General features: G+C 36.0%; 1 non-coding gene across 1 annotated transcript; it reads right to left on the bottom strand.

Annotated features, from left to right (window-relative positions):
• Positions 1-1,620: 1,620 nt before the first annotated feature.
• Positions 1,621-1,724, bottom strand: LOC131832853 (U6 spliceosomal RNA). The gene has a single exon (XR_009354211.1). It is a non-coding gene; the product is annotated as a U6 spliceosomal RNA (small nuclear RNA).
• Positions 1,725-9,008: the final 7,284 nt, after the last annotated feature.

Raw genomic sequence — 9,008 nt, 5'->3', positions numbered from 1 at the left:
CATGTCTGAATAATTATAGTCTGTCACTGTGTTTTCAGGTATAAATGGCGTACCACTAAAGAGAGCTAGTCGAGCTTGCCTCTGAATGGTTGTACAAGGGCTTTTAGTAGATACAGCCACATGCTTCAGAAGGTAGCAGAAACATTTTTTCTTTCTCTCTCGTTTTGTCATATAGACTATTAAAGAGGGATGTATGCAAAGGTTGAGGTTAATTAAATTAACTTTACTGCTTCATCAAGAATACTGTTATGTGAAATTCAGTGTTTTTCTTTTTTTATAGAATTATGAGTGCATGACAATATGAAATGACTCCTAGACTACTGATACAGAATTTGGTGCTGCTACCTTAATTCATGTTAAGGTGTCAGTAGTTTTACCCTCATTGCTTTTGCACAATCAGTGTACATGTCAACAAAGTGAAAAGGCAAATTATGTCTGAGTATTATTATGAAATAGTTATGACCTCATTGGCCCCTGAGTGGGTCTTACCAGATGTTTTTGGTTCTAGAGATCATATTTTGAAAACAATTTATTTAAGGAACAAGGGGATGGGAGGGAAATGCATCAGTATGTCAGAAATCTCCCTAATATAGGGGCCCTGGGTAGCTCAGTCATGAAGTGTCTGCTCGTCTCAGGTCATGATCCCAAGGTCCTGGGATCAACCTGCATCAGGCTCCCCGCTCTGCGGAAAGCTGCTTTTCCCTCTCTGACTTCCCCTGCTTGTGTTCCCTCTCTTTTGTTGTGTCTGTCTCTGTCAAATAAATAAATAAAATCTTAAAAAAAAAAATCTCCCTCATATCCTGACAGACTAATAGACTAAAGATGTCACATCAAGCCCATTAAATAGAGGCCTGTTTATTTGCATTCATCAACCATCCATCCCAGTAATTCCTAGTTCCTGTTCCCACTGGTCGATGTGATGTAGACATCTTTCATTTGGATGGATATTGTTGGAGAAGGCGTGATGGTTGTGAATCTTTAATCATTGATTCATAGTATCTAGGTCTTCTAGTGTAGTGGAAGGGAGAAACCAAGAGGAAGTTTTTGGGTGTTATCACGTCATTCAAACAAAGTGCTTACTGCAGCAGGTTCAGGTTGTTACCCAAATTCATCTTTTTCTTGTGTTATCATTCCTTTTCTGTCATCTGATGCAGGGGTCTGCTGCATATTTATCCTTCTCCCCACAGGCTCACATTAGAAGCAGGCAGGCGTATTTTTGCATTATTTACTTATAACATCTGCTTCGTGGAAACAGAGAGTAATTCCTGTTGACTCAACTATTTTATCTTGCTTAGTGAGATAAAGTTCAGTAACACCCAAAGCTAAAACATTTTTGTGGTCAGCAGTTACTGACTGGTAGAAAGTTATTACTTTTATGTACTTATCACAGTACTTTCAGCTCATGAACCGCTGACATTTGTTTTTCTTATCCCCAGTTAAGAAAATCACACACAAACCTCTAAGAACTCTGCTTGGTATGGTAAGTAAAGTTGAGATTTAATTTCTGGAGGCTGGAGAATGCCTCTTTATCCAGCACATGATGCTCTTTACTGATGTATTAGAAATTTTGTATACTCTTACTAATAATGAGGTGCTAGTTTTTACTTATTAATTAATTAATTAATTATGGAACGCTTCATGAGTTTGCATGTCCTCTTTGCGCCAGGGCCATGCTAATCTCTGTATCATTCCAATTTTAGCATATGTGCTGCCAAAGAAAGCACAGATGTTAATTTTTATACTGGTTTCAGTCTTTACTTTTTTATATGTAAATGTATTTCATTTTTGTCTCATCTACTATTACTTATTGTTAATTATATTTTATTGATCCCTACTAAGCACTGTAAATTATTTTTTAAATATGGTATTTTATAAGTAAATAAATGTCTAACAGTGACTTCTCATATGCTACTCTTTTTGAAGTCTCACCTTATCCCAATTTTTTCCTCTGATGGCAATTTTAAATGGCACAAAGAATCTGATGGATGTCTCTGATACTTACATAAAAAATCATGCACAAGATGATGTTTTTCTTAGACTATGATTGTCAGAGCTATGTGATCCCTGAAACTGAAATAGGCTGTGGCATTTTGGGGATAACTGATTGGACAAATAATGAAAGCAAGAGATAATACTACCAAGAATCCTCAGGTAAATTAACCCATGGGACATGAAATCCTCCTAGTCATAAATCACATAATGGTTTTTTGTTCATGTGAGAATTGGTAGGGAACACTAATACATTTAGACAATTGATTCTAAACAATGCATGCTGAAGGCCACTGCAAAGGCCATGTGCGTTTTGTATGTAGGAAGAATGAATAATGCCTTTTTTTTGGTGAGGACTTTTTTTTTCTCAGTGTTCCAAGATTCATTGTTTATGCACCACACCCAGTGCTCCAAGTACTACATGCCCTCCATAATACCCACCACCAGGCTAACCCATCCCTCCACCCCCTCCCTTCCAAAACCCTCAGTTTGTTTCTCAGAGTCCATAGTCTCTCATGCTTTGGCTCCTCCTCCGATTTACCCCAATTTACTTTTCCTTTCCTTCTCCTAATGTCCTCCTTGTTATTCCTTATGCTCCACAAATAAGTGAAACCATATGATAATTGACATTCTTTGCTTGACTTATTTCACTCAGCATAATATCCTCCAGTCCTGTCCATGTTGATACAAAAGTTGGGTATTCATCCTTTCTGATGGAGGTGTAATAAGAATGAATAATGTTTTTAAGAACCATACATTTCTTTAGCAGTTCAGATGTCTGCTTACAAGATTTCAAGATTTAATTGGAACTCTTCTAGTATAAGACTAAGTTAATTTTAACTTAAAAATTTCTGCATTAGAGAAGATATATACCTAATTCGAGCAAATCATACAGTAGTTTTAGAGTAAGGGTGAGACATCATCACATGGTGAACTGGCAAACATGAGCAGCACATAGATGTTTAGTCTTTTTTCCTAAACTCCTTTCTTGTATTTCCTTTCCTGTATCCTAGACACTCCCAGTCTCTTTATTCAACAAGTATGTTCTAGAATGTAGTGAGTGGGGATTGAAGCTTAGAATTTGGGAGAGGAAAAGCAATGATCACAAGAAAAAGTAGCAAATCCCTTCAGAGAGTATGAGTCTTTTCTAGGTTGCCATCCATACATGAATAACTGATAAAGAATTTATATGTAAATTTGGCAGTATCTGAAAGGTATTGACCCCACATATAATGTAAACTTTTCCTTTCATTCTGTCTTTTAGGGACCAATAATATTTAATGAGAGATTAGCAAAGCATGCTCATTCTTATTTTAGTCTTTGGGGATATGTGATTATATATATATATATATGTATATATATATATGTATATATATATATATATATCCTATGCATATGATATATATCATATTCTCATTTTAGTATAGAAATCCAGTTATTGCTTATACAAGATGTTTTGCCGTTCATGTTGCTATTATATACCATGGCCCTAAAGCTTGTATATGAGAGATTTAGAACAAATATTCTATTACAAAAAAAGTTATTATTTCCTGACTTTCTCAAATGAAAAGTGTCCCCTCCCCACCAACTTCCAGAGAAGTTTTCAGATTATTTCTTTTCCCTGGATATCAGAAGATAATGGGAAAAACCCCCGGTACTAAAACATTAGTCTTAAAAAGTTCTGCTCTAAGCACATGATTAAGTGCTATAATACAGTTTTAACTTATTACACTTAGGTTCTTTTTTTTAATTTCAGATTTATTGACTATTTTTAATTTTTATTTTATTTTATTTTATTTTAAAATTTTATTTGTTTATTTGACAGAGAGACAGACCACAAGTAGGCAGAGAGGCAGGCAGAGAGAGAGAGGGAAGCAGGCTCCCCGCTGAGCAGAGCGCCCGATGTGGGACTCGATCCCAGGACCCTGGAATCACAACTCAAGCCGAAGGCAGAGGCTTTAACCCACTGAGCCACCCAGGAGCCCTATTGACTATTTTTTAAACAACATTATTGAATTATATATTACAAATCATAAAATGCACCCATTTTAAGTGTTTGATCTGATCATTTGTAGTAAATTTTTAAAAAGTTGTGGAGCCATCAGCACATTCTAATCTTAGAATCTGTCCATAAACCCAGATAGATTCCTGTGCTCATTTTCAGTGAATCCTCATTCTCACTCGTCATCAATTCCCATTGGTCATCTCTAGGTGACCACTAATCTGCACATGTCTTTAAAGATTTTTCCTTCTGGACCATTCATATATATGGAGTCCTATACTATTTAGTCTTGCATCTGAGTTCTTTAGCTTAGCATAATGTTTCTGAGGTTCATCCATGTTGCAGAATCATGTATCAGTAGTTTATTCCTTTTTATTGCAGGATAGTGTTCCATTGTATGGATATACCACTGTTTTTTAAGAAATTTAAGAGATTTTTAAGAAATTTATCAGTTATAGGCATTTGGACACTGTGGATACTATTGCTGTTAACATTCATATACAAATTCTTTTGTGGACATATATTTCTATTTATTTTGGGTAAGTGCCTAGGAGTGGAACTGCCAAATCATATGATAAATTTATTCTTAACTTTTTAAGAAACTGCAAGAGGTTTTCCAAAGTCACTGTACTATTTTCCATTATTATTAACCATGTACAAAGATTCTAGTTTTCTACATTCTTACCAACACTTATTATTATGTCTTTTGATTATAGCCATTCTAGCAGTTATGAAATCCCTCACTGTAGTTTGAATTTACATGTCATTGAACATGTGTTTATTAGACATTCATACATTTTTTTAAAATGTCAAAATATTGTCAGTGACTGCAAGTTGACAGTAAGGTATAGGATCTTGTTAAATTCACCTTTTAAATCTTCTTGATGGTCAGCCTCCCAGGCTTTTTTTTTTTTTTAAGATTTTATTTATTTATTTAACAGGCCACAAGTAGGCAGAGAGGCAGGCAGAGACAGAGAGGGGAAGCAGGCTCCTTGCTGAGCAGAGAGCCCAATGTGGGCCTCGATCCCAGGACCCTGAGATCATGACCTGAGCCAAAGGCAGAGGCTTAACCCACTGAGCCATCTGGGTGCCCCTCCCAGACTTTTTATGGTAAAATGCTACTTTTCTCTTCAATCAGATAAATGAACATTTCTAAGATATGGTACTATGGTAACATATGCTCTCTTCTGTTTACGCTGGTTAGAAAAAGACACCTAGCCCTGGTTACCCACTTGCCATATTTCCTTGCAAGACTTTAGCTTTCTTTTGAGCATTGGTAGGATTTTTAGGCAGAATGTCTTGTATGCAGGGTGCCTGCATGGTGTGGTTGATTAAGGGTTGGACTCTTGGTTTCAACTTAGGTCACAGTCTCAGGGATGTGAGATCGAGCCTCATGTCCATCTCTGCACTTAGTGTGGAGTCTGCTTTAGAATCTCTCTCCCTCTCCCTCTGACCCTTCTGCTCATGCTTGCTCTCTCTCCCTCTCTCTCTCAACCTCTTTCTGTAAAATAAATAAATAAATCTTAAAAAAAAAAAAAGTTGTGTATCCATTTCAAAAAGTGAAATACAGTAGCATAGGGAATTTAACACTCACATTTAACATTAATGACTGTTAGTCATTAATGGACCTTTATAGAATCTGAATTGAGACTATTTGCCTATAGAATTACCAGCTGACCTTCTTGACTCAATCCTTTGCCTCACTTTGGAACTATAGTATATACAAGACCCATATAAACTTAAGGAGTTGAAGCTGGGTACTCTTTACTCTCTGCTTTTCAAATTCCTGCATGACATTTTTATTCTGAGTGCTGTAAATAAGATAAGAACATAGTAATATTTTTTAAGAGCAAGATTACTACATTTTTTGGATATTTTGATGGCTTTAACCACAAACTTACAGTAATACTAATTTAAAGCTTACAAAAGGAATTAGCATAATTTTGACAAGTTTTTGTTAGATAATCTTCCAAAATTCCTTTCCTTCCCCTGCACTACTGTGGTATATAGAGACATTTGCTCTCCTATGTTACCAGCAACTGTGTAGTAGAATAGTTTCATAATTCTACTTTGTGTCATTACAAAAATAACTGCTATTAGACCTGTTCTGCCACCATAAATAATTGCAGCACTGGACACAATATATGAACTGTGATCAGATCTCGAATAACAGGTGTCATGGGACTGCAGTCACTGAGGAAAGGGAAACAAATGAGATCAGCTGCATGATTGCTCTGGTTTTCTGCCTGGATGCATGTTCCTGACTGTAGTTCAGGGAGAGGAAGCCCAAAAGCAATCTCATTAAAATGAGGAGACAAAGGTCACAACTGGAGCCTACTGACATGGCTAGAATTTTCAAAGTAGGGTACCAGAGAAAAGATATCTATGTAGAGAAGGAGGTTCAGAAATCTGTATAGAGCTTACCTTGGGTCTTTGGTTGCATACTCAGCTGAACATGTGCAAATGACACGCCAAGAGACTGCATAAATAATGACTACCAAAAGACACAAAACTATTTGGGAGCCATGAGCCAAGTAAGTGCTACAGCTGGTACAGAACAGATGTTGTCATTCCACTGGGCTTGTGAGGCAAGACTTCGTTTAATATGATGGGTAGCAAAGAGGCCATGCTTTAGTGGTCGGTCAATTCTAGCTCTCAAAGCCTGCACTCTATTTCAACTAACAAAGATTTAAAACAAACAAAACCTTGGAAAAGTAAAGAATATGTGTAAACAAGTTAACTGTCAGAACAAAACAAATGCTTCACTAAGGAAAGCAATAACATGTAAATAATCAATAATATAATACTCATAATGTCCAGTATACAGTGACAAATAGACATTCAGGAAGCAATTAATGAAACTCATAACCAAGAGAAATACCAATCAATAATGAAAATGGCAGAGGTGTCAGAATTAGGAGATGACATTATAACAGCTATTAAAAACTATAGAACACTTATGAAAGAAATTGAAGAAGACACAAAAAAATGGAAAAATGTCTCATGCCATGGATTGGAAGAACAAATATTGCTAGAATTTCTATGCTACCTAAAACAATCTACACATTCAGTGCATTCCCTATCAAAATATCATCATCATTTTTCACAGAGCTGGAATAAACAATTCTAAAATTTGTATGGAACCAGACAAGAACCTGATTAGCCAAAGTAATGTTGAAAAAGAAAACCAAAGATGGAGGCATCAAAATTATAAATTTCATGCTGTATTACAAAACTGTAATCATCAAGACAGTATGGTACTGGCACAAAAACAGACACACAGATTAATGGAATAAAATAAAGAACCCAGAAATGGATCCTCAGCTCTATGGTCAACTAATCTTTGACAAATCAGGAAAGAATATCCAGTAGAAAAACAGTCTCTTCAACAAATGGTGTTGAGAAAATTGGACAGCAGCATGCAAAAGAATGAAACTGGGCCACTTTCTTCTACCATACTCAAAAATAAATTTAAAATGGATGAAAGACCTAAATGTGATACAGGAATCCATCAAAATCCTAGAGGAGTACCCAGGAAACAACCTCTTTGATCTTGATCACAACAACTTCTTGCTAGACACTTCCAGAAGCAAAGGAAACAAAAGTGAAAATGAACTATTGTGACTTCATCAGGATAAAAAGCTTTTGCACAGCAAAGGAAACAGTCAACAAACTAAAAGGCAGCCTACAGAATGGGAGAAGATATTTACAAATGACACATCAGATAAAGGGCTAATACCTAAAATATATATAGAACTTACCAAACTCAATATCCAAAAAACAAAAATCCAGTCAAGAAATGAGCAGAAAACATGAATAGGCATTTCTCCAAAGAACCCATACAAATGGCCAACAGACACATGAAAAATGTTCACCATCACTCAGCATCAAAGAAATACAAATCAAAAGCACAATGAGATACCACCTCTCACTGGTCAGAATGGCTAAAATTAACAACTTAGGAAACAAGAGATGTTGGTAAGGATACAGAGAAAAGGGAATCCTCTTACACTCTGGGAATGCAAACTGATGCAGCCACTCTGGAAAACAGTTTGGAGATTCCTTGAAAAGTTAAAAATAGAGCTACTCTATGACCCACCAATTTCATTACCAGGTATTTATTAAAAGGATACAAAAATAGTGATTTGAAGGGACCCAATTGTATTCCCAATGTTTATAGCAGCAATGTCCACAGTAGCCAAACTATGGGAAAAGTCCAGATGTCCAGCAACAGATGAATGGATAAAGAAAATGTGGCATATATATACGATGGAATTTTATTCAGCAGTCAGAAAGGATGAAATCTTGCTATTTGCAATGATGCAGATAGAACTAGACGACATGATGCTAGGTGGAATATATCCGTCAGAGAAAGACAAATACCATATGATTTCACTCATATGTGGAATTTAAGAAACAAAACAGATGAACATAGGGAAAGGGAAGGAAAACTAAAATAAGATAAAATCAGAGAGAGGCAAACCATAAGCGACTTTTAACTAGAAGAAACAAATAGCGTTGTTGGAGGGGAGGTGGATCGGGAGATAGAGTAATTGGCTGGTGGGCATTAAGGAGGGCACTTGTAATGAGCGCTGGGTTTATATGCAGTTGACGAGTTACTCAATTCTACTCCTGAAACTAATAAAAAGAAATTACTAAAAATACTAAAAGAAATTTAAGGGCAATTTTGACTTTAAAATTTAATTTCCTATACAAGGTGCAACTTTTTCAAACCTTATATTAAATAAGTACATAGTAGATATAAAAAATCAAACAACACACACATAGATACATACAAAATATATTTTTATATATACTTAGCTGACAGGGGAACATCAGAACATTGTATGTGGAAGAAACATCACAGAATATTGACCTGTACTTCTTTTTTTAAAGATTTTATTTATTTATTTGACAGAGAGAAAAACAACTAGAGGGGGAACACAAACAGGGGATGTAGGAGAGAGAGAGGGAGAAGCAGACTTCCCGCTGAGCAGGGAGCCCGATCCAGGGCTCC

Source organism: Mustela lutreola, chromosome 5 (genome assembly GCF_030435805.1).
Source record: "Mustela lutreola isolate mMusLut2 chromosome 5, mMusLut2.pri, whole genome shotgun sequence".
NCBI classification, from domain to species: domain Eukaryota; kingdom Metazoa; phylum Chordata; class Mammalia; order Carnivora; family Mustelidae; genus Mustela; species Mustela lutreola.
The sequence above is the reverse complement of the archived record's forward strand: the minus strand, read 5'-3'. Positions and strand labels throughout refer to the sequence as shown.